The 8,566-nt window shown below is 40.1% G+C and overlaps 1 protein-coding gene and 1 long non-coding RNA gene across 2 annotated transcripts in view; one reads left to right on the top strand and one right to left on the bottom strand.

Moving 5' to 3' along the window:
* Positions 1-8,566, bottom strand: part of LOC116700980 (interleukin-21 receptor) — a gene marked incomplete at its 3' end in the record, with an annotated part of 64,157 nt that overhangs the window by 6,074 nt on the left and 49,517 nt on the right.
* LOC116701105 (uncharacterized) overlaps positions 6,889-8,566 on the top strand; it is a 14,123-nt gene continuing 12,445 nt past the window's right edge. The window contains exon 1 of the long non-coding RNA XR_004334819.1: positions 6,889-7,022. This is a non-coding gene — a long non-coding RNA (uncharacterized LOC116701105). The remainder of the gene's footprint in view (positions 7,023-8,566) is intronic.

The raw sequence follows: 8,566 nt of genomic DNA, 5'->3' as shown, positions 1-8,566 counted from the left end.
ATGGAACTAAGCTTTAGGAGCTTTCCATCTTTACTCTCTTCCCTCGAGTATTCTTGATTGGCGAGATAGACGGCGACCGGAAAAACAACAGCTACAATGAGTTGTTAAAAACCTTTCTTTTTAGTAAACTCTATGTACACAAACAATGTTCTCAATGCTAGAGTTTATGTGTAGAGCCCCTGGTAATACTTTGAGAGAAGTTCCATGTTGTGTCGAGCCTTCTTAAAAAATAGCTATTATGAGGCCAGCATAAAAGTGTCCCTAGCTCGCCCATTCAAAACGCCCTTTGAATGAAAAACAGGAAAACAGTAAATCTTAAAAGTGGAGCTTCTATCCTAAATATGTTTTTAAAGAAAAGTATAGGTTACATTCACAACAAAGACCTTGGTTACATTTTGGCGAGAGCTTTAACACCAGGCTGAAAGCAGATTTTTGTTGCCTTCCAATGCACCCGTTCATATGGTATTTTACAAAAGGTTGTGCATAATAATTTGCATGATATCCTACAAAATAGGCGGCTGCAGGGTGGTCACGTGACTACCAGTGAAATGAAATGTTAAGTTTTCACATTATTATTAACTAAAACAAAGTAAATGTAGATTTTTACACATGGTCCCACATTTCAAGGCAGAGCCACAAGACTGGGTAACTAACCTAAATTATGAGCACATAGATGACAAGAAACAAGTGCAAGAGATACAACAAAGTATCTGACAAAATCAATAAGTGATATGTAGCACCTTTTACATGGTAATTTACTAGTCTTATTCTTAGTGCTTACCTGTTGGTGAAGCTGCTCAGGATCGGCTTCAAAGTGCTATAGGAAATGACAAAGCACCGCATGTAGACATAGGCAAGTAGAAGAAGATTGCACTCTTTGAAGGTCACTACTAAGAAATGTAACCTCACAACTAGATTAGTTTTTTTTTACTCCTCTCAATTTAAATCCACCTACGCTTAAGGGTGTGAAGATTTCAGTAGTTTTCAAGTTAAAGTTTTTGTGGTTAGGTATGTTAACACTTCAGAGCAGTTTCCTCTTGTATTTTCCTTCAACTGATAATTTACGACACATTCTAATGGCAGTATTGGTTTGCACCTGTTTCCATGATTAGAAGCTGATACGGGGTTTCAAGGGTTAAAAAAAACAAAAACAACACAGCCCTCACACAGATAGATACTGGCTACTTCAGTGTGGATGCTACAGTTTTATCACTTGTATTTTTACCATCCTTTACTTCCTTGCAGCTTATTTCCCCAGTCTGTTATGTCTATTTACACAAAGCAGACACACACACACACACACACACACACACACACACACACACACACACACACAACACACCCACACAACACACACACCACACACACACACACACACACACACACACACACACACAACAAACACACCCATGCACATATCTACGTACATACTTTGCCCACATATTGCAATCCACACTACATGTTATTTATGCATGTGAAGCATATATGTATATGTACCATTTGAAGTATGCATCCATGTGCAAGTAAGTACCAGTTTATATGTATGTGCAAGTGTTTAAAACCAGTATATACTGTATGCATGTCCAAGTGAAGTATTCAAATCTGGTCTAGACTGCTTCTCATAGATTTACATCTTAAATTTGATTTAAGTTTTTGTTCTTTTTTTGCACTTTGTGGCAAACATTCATCTGATACATACTATATTGAACGTTTTTTTTTTTTTTTTTTTGCTTTTGAATCTGAACCACACTGACATTTAAAGTGTGTCAAAAACAGGATGAAAAATAAATGTGTATGCCAGGTACAAGATTTGTGGTATGTGGTTATTACAGCCCACTGCAACCCGACCCACAAGCTTTAAACTAACTTTACCTCTGCACCATAACAGCAACAATAGATCTTTTCAAGACCCTCTAAACATTTCATATTTGTAAAAACACATTTCTAATGAAGTACACTAGCAAACTTGTCTTTTTTGTCATATGCACATAACATTCATGTCTATATACTGTATATCTATATGTGTATATATAATTTTTTTTTCATGTCCTTGCAAAGGGGAAACAGCCCAAGTTCTTGCAGACAACCTGGTCACCTGTTTATGCGGTTTAAGAAAGGTCAGAGTGTTTTTTTTTTTCCTGAGAACCCAAATGTTACATTATTCTAAAAACCACACGTCATGCTAACGACACTTCCTTTCCTTAAAACAGAACTAATCAGACTGTAGATCATGTCCTCAGCAATCATGTTCATTAACTTGTCGTCACAATGATGTAGTCAAAAAACGGTAATGTATGCCTTGCCAGTTATACGCATTAACTTCCTGATTGGCAATTTTTTTCTTTTGGTATTTCTGGATGTTTAAAAAAGTTGAGAAAGGGGAAGCTGAACTGCATACATCCTCTCAAAGCCACAGTATACAACTGTATAGAAATTCAGGCCAGCGGCTTCTTGTAACGGTCAAAAGGTTACCCATATGTATCACAAATTAGTTCTTCATAGTATTTGGAACAGAAGCTACATCTTTATAAGAGACAAAGTACGTCCTGTTGTATGGTTCTGGACACCAAAGCTGATTTGAAGAGGTTTGAGACATTTCTCATTGGGTGCTTGAGAAGGCAACATGGCATTGTGTGGCCAAAAAAAATCACAATCCTGAAATAGTAAAAACAAAATCATCACTGAAATAAGACAAAGGCAACTGCAATGGTTGGGCCACGTCTATCGAATGGAGGCAGATCACATCCCAAAGGTTGACAGAGATAAACTGAGGATCAACACGTTGTAAAAGATGGGAAATGTTTACATTTGCTCTGTTACTTTGGCTGTCCAAGGCCATGTACCCTCCTCTCCCTCCCCAGCCCTGCCATCCTTGAACCATCCACCCTCACACACAACTGTTCCCACTTCCTCATCAGTCCTGCAAATACATACCATCACATTTCCACCTGTTTCCTGTCAAATCACTTGTATGTACTCTTCACTAAGCTGTCCAGCCACTTTGCCTGCATGCACCTACCTGTATGACCAACTCCCTTAACTTTGAAGCCCTTGCTTTTTCCCTGATCCCAGCTTGGTTGAGTCTCCCTTCTTTTGTATTTTTGTGTGGCAAGCCTAAACGTTAATTCCCGACACATTTATCTGTTAGCACCCTGCCCACACTGCTGTCCGTACCGTTACCTGTTGGGACACAGATGTTGCCTGTACCATCTCTGGTTCTAGCTCTGACCATGGGAACATTGACGGTACAGCTCGCTTCAACGCAGCATAATAACTCAATAAGTTAACAGAATAATAAACAATATCCGTCTTGGAAACGTATCCATCTCTGCAGTCATCTCAACCATTGAACCAGCTCCCAGTCTAGGTTCGGGTTGCAGACACCATCACCACGTTTAAGAGTAAACTTAAATCTTTCCTCTTTGATAAAGTTTATAGTTAGGGAGTGAGGACTTGCAGCGTTCCCCCAGACCGCATGGGGGGGATGTATAGCTGCAGACACAGCACCCCTTCTACTCTCTGCTTCTCTTCATAGTCGTCAGACTCATCTATCAACTATTATAGAATTAGCTCAGGTCTGCCTTGCACCAGCTCTTAATTATGCTGTTACAGTTTTAGACTGCGTGGGACTTCCTTCCTTTGACACACTGAGCTCCTCTCCCCTCTCCCTTTCCATCTGTGTGCCTCCATGTCCCTGAAATGCTTGCTACTAACCTAGCTCTGGGGAGCTTGTTCCCCGGATCCCTTGTGTTTTCAGTCTTCCTTGGATTAGGGTGGCACCCACATCATGGTTGCAGCTGTTGCCGTGGTCCTGCTCAGTGCCCTGCTATGCTAAACCCTGCTGTGCTCTGCAGTGCCCATGCTACACCCTGTGATGTCCTTCAGTGCCCAGCTACTCCATGAAAAACAACAACTATTATTTTTTTAATCGTTGTTCTATTATCTTTATGGGAATATTATTGCCACTGTACATCACACCCCCAACCGGCATCATCAGCCACTGCTCACCACGAGCCTGGGTCTGTCCGAGGTTTCTCCCTGAATAGAAGTTTTCCTCACCACCCTCGGTTTTTCCTTGCCCCTGTCGCACTAAATGCTTGCTCTTGGGGGAATTACTAGAATTGTTGGGTCTTTGTAAAATATAGAGTGTGGTCTAGACTTACTCTATTCAATTCAATTTAATTTTTCTTATAGTATTAATTTATAACAAGAAGTATCTTGAGACACTTTACATATAGAGTAGGTCTAGACCACACTCTATAATTAACAAGGACTCAACAGTTCTAGTAGTTCCCTCCACAGCAAGAAACAGTGTGACAGTGGCGAGGAAAAACTCCCTTTTAGGAGGAAACCTCAGACAGACCCAGGCTCTTGGTTCATAACTCTTTAGAACTCTTGAGATAACTCTTGTTATGATCTGATTCGTCACAGGTCGGACTCAGTGTGCGTTGCGGAATAAACCTCAGATTCATTTTAGTTTTTGTCTGATTAGAAAGTATCAATCAGAAGTACTACTGCTGTAGTTAACCGCATTTTAACATTGATAACAACAGTGGTTACACTTTTCCACTTGTCCAGTGTTTTGCAGCTTTATCCATATTAGGGACTAATGGCCAATGATATGGCTAATTATATCTCTCTATCCTGATTGGAATTGTGACGAGATACAGTATGTTCAGAATAACCAGCTGACTTGTTGTGTCATCATGGAATCCAATGACAGGATTCAAAGTCATGACCTACTATCCAGCAACTTCCCCTGAAAGTCACTAAAAGTCTGTACTTATCCAGCTCACGATCAATGACTGATAGTGGGGGAAAACTTCACTGGTCAAGCACCACTTTCAATAAAGACAACAAATAGAGAACTCTTTCAGGTTTCACTTTATCAGCCACTATCTGCCTCTTTCTAATCTGATTCATGTGTGTTCTACTAACATGTGGATTTCCCCTTACCGGCTCCAATGCTCCGTTCACTCACTTTCTTCTCAAATGCACGGAAATAACCACAAAGTACACGCACAAGAAACACACACACACACAAACCACTTCCTAACCCCCTTCTCTTCCAAGAAAGCTACTGTTGTTTCTAATAAGAAATTAAATAATCAAGCAAGAATGCTCTTCTTTCATTAATTTCTTATATACATGTTTTGATGTTACTTGTGCAAAAACTACTAGGTCGCTGGTGCCAGAATAAGGGGGACAACAAGACTTTTTGTCTACCCTCCTTCAATTTTTATGGTAATAAAGACCATCTAAGCCACAGGTATTACATTCACGCCTCTCTCGGCCAGGCTCTCTTGGCACCCACCTGTGGTGGACTTGGGAACGGTGTGGGATCAGTAAGAACACATTGGGTGCATTAAAGTTACATACACTGAAATGGCACATCCTCAGGAAAGCTCATTGTGGGACTGGCTCTAGTGGCTGTAATTTGGAAAGGACACTTCAGGTATGGCATTACAGGACCACTAATGCCTATATAAAAGCATCCAAAAAGAAACATGTCATAGAACCTTTAAGATTTGGTTAAAAAAGTTTGTTACCACAGTGACATATCTTGCAACTCAAGTTTCCAATCCAAACACCAAACATTTGCTGTCATTTTCATATTTCATTGGCAGACCTTGAGAAGAAAGCCTAAAAACAGATAGCAAGAGCATGTTGACTTCAAAATGTTTTTTGTTTTTTTTACAAATGTTATCAAAAAGGTCTTTGATCGTCATTATGACAGATGCCGACGTTATCATCATTATCATTGCCACTTCTGTTATAGCATCAGTTCCCGTCAGTGACTCATTTATTCATTATACTTGATCTATGTCAAAGATAATTTACACAAGAACCTACCTCTCCAGTGTCTTTCTGTCAGAAGACTCTTCCCCTGTTGTTTTACACGAATCTTCAAGCTAATCGTTTTCATGTCTGTAGACTCATTCAGACTTAACTGAAGACTTTTGCTTCCCATCAAAAACTAGTACATCTACTGTCAGCTTGTGAAGTAACTTAAAAAAAAACTGTGGTTGATGTGGTTCCCCTACACTAGCATAGTGACATCAGTCCTGTGTTTCAAGAAGACGAGTGAAAGAACAGGGTGGAAACCCCTTTTATGTTGGCTCTTTTTTTCATTCCCTTTTCACTGCTGTCAATGCGCACTTTGCTTTCATCACTTTAAGATCAGATCACGAATAGCTCAATTTATGGTAAAAGTAATACTTTTAGACAAATGCCCTTTTTGCTTTCTTGCCAATAGTTGACAATGAGAAGATTAATAACACTCTCATCTGTATGATAAATACAGGAACCATTCACACACTGCGGCCGAGGCGGCTGTACAAGGTGCCACCTATCAGATAAACGCTCACACACATTTACACATCAGGGGCAACCCGGGGCTCAGTGTCAACCCACCAACCTTCCCATTGGCAGGCGACCATTCTACCACCATTCTACCACTGAGCCACAGGAGTACACATCTCTAGAAAAAAATCTCAAAAAAAGGCTGCGAATTCCTGAAGGGACTACCCTTGTGTGTTTTTTCATGTGTAATGGTGCACATTTACCAGCGTTTTTGTAGATGTTGTGGTGTGCGTCCTCTCATCTCATATGCTGTATCTCTATGATCCTATCCTGTCCTATTCATTGTATCCTACACGTGGATATTGCACCTTTGTCATATGCTGTAGTAGGGGGGCCCGCCTTGATAACCCTGCTTAAGGGCCCAGTGTTGGCTCTTTACGCCACTGGCTATAAGGATCACTTCATGACTGCGTGGAGAGGATTAATGATTACAGCAGCCAATAAGGTTAAACTTCAACATTTTGTAAACCAGCTCACACAAATGAAACTTCAGGTTTAGCCACTGCTTCTCTCACATCTCTGTTCGCATGCAGTGGCAGACTCGTAACACTGTTACATGCAACCCTGCCTCCTAAAAACATGACGTTCCCACCCACTGAAACTGCATACTAAATTACGTTTTGAGGGAAAACCAATTTACCAGCGCACATCGTGAAACAGTTTCAAACATGTGGTTAACGCTAAGAATTGAAACCAAATGTGTTAGTTTTAGAAAAAAGGATGATGTTTGGGTTTGAATAAGTACATTTGGTTGTTTTGCTGCCCTCAAGTGCAAATTGTTTAATGTTACCATCCTGAACAAGATATTTATCATTAGCAAGTTGAAATCAGTTGAAATCCATTCCAATTCCAAAGATCACACATTACAATCTGCCCTAAAGAAAATAATGTCAATCCTGAAAGACAGTGGCAAACTTCAATGGTATAAAAAGCAGAACGGTGTATTTCTCCCGTAGCAGAGAAATGTTTGGCCACTACTTTTTTATTTTTTTTATTTTGGAAATAAAAGGCATCTTGGAGATAGGCCTATAGTCAGTGGGAGATGATGGATCCAGATTTGCTTTCTTTAATAGTGGATGAACAACTGCATGTTTAAAATACAGTGGGACACAACCAATTTGCAGAGAGAAGTTGATTATGGAGAGCACAGAAATACTTGCAGACCCAAGGACATTTTTAAATAAGGAAGTTGGTATAACATCTACCGGGCTCGAGGACGATTTGATACTGTTCACTGAGTGAGGGAGTTCTAGCAGAGAAATAGGAGTAAAATGATACAAAACTGATGGCTGAGTGGACAAACAAAACTAGAAAGTCACTGCAGTCTTTGTTGTCAATGTTGTTGATGGTGTCAAAAAGGATTTGGGGGTTACGCTTGCTGGAAACAATAAGGTTAGAAAAGTAAGTCCTTGCCTCTTTAACCATGTTTTTATATTCAGATAATAGTTCTTTGTGATGGATCCTGTGAACATGAAGCTTGGTGGTTTTCCACTCTCGTTCAGCCCTCTGACATACAGTTTATGTTGAAAACAGCTAGTGGAATCATTAAACAAGGGGGAGGAATTAGCAGAGGGAACCAGTCGCATTTGACTTGTGGCCACTTTAGCAATTTAAGATGTGAGCTGCGAGATGCAAGAACAGCTTATACATTTACTGGGCTGTATATCTAATTTTTTTTTTTTTAAGTTATTTTTTCGGGGTTTTATTCCCTGTAGACAGGACAGCAATGCAAGTGTGAAGGGGGGAGAGAGAGAGGGGGGAGCGACATGCAGCAAAGGGGCCACAGCTCCGTCGAACCCGGGCCGGCCGCGTCGAGGAGCAAGCCTCTGTACATGGGCATCCGCACAGACCACTGTGCTATCTGGATGCCCTGTATATCTAATTTTAAATGCAGTCATGGTCAGTAACATGCAGCTCCTCAGAGCAAGTAGAGTCAAGGTTAAGACCAAGTGTTAAAACAAGGTCTAAAGTATGACCCCCAACGTGTGTGGATAAAAGATTTTTTTATTTTTTTTATTTAACCTTTATTTAACCAGGAAAATCCCGTTGAGGTTAAAAACCTTTTTTTCAAGGGAGTCCTGGCCAAGAGGCAAAAACACAATTACATTTATAAAAGTTATACAACACAGATAGTTAAAAACATTCACAATGTAAACAGGTCATTTCAGGCTCTCTCAATCTGGATTTAAAAGCATTTAAAGAA

The sequence above is a fragment of the Etheostoma spectabile genome, chromosome 2 (genome assembly GCF_008692095.1).
Source record: "Etheostoma spectabile isolate EspeVRDwgs_2016 chromosome 2, UIUC_Espe_1.0, whole genome shotgun sequence".
In the NCBI taxonomy this organism is placed as follows: Eukaryota; Metazoa; Chordata; class Actinopteri; order Perciformes; family Percidae; genus Etheostoma; species Etheostoma spectabile.
This window is presented reverse-complemented; position numbering and strand designations above follow the sequence as displayed.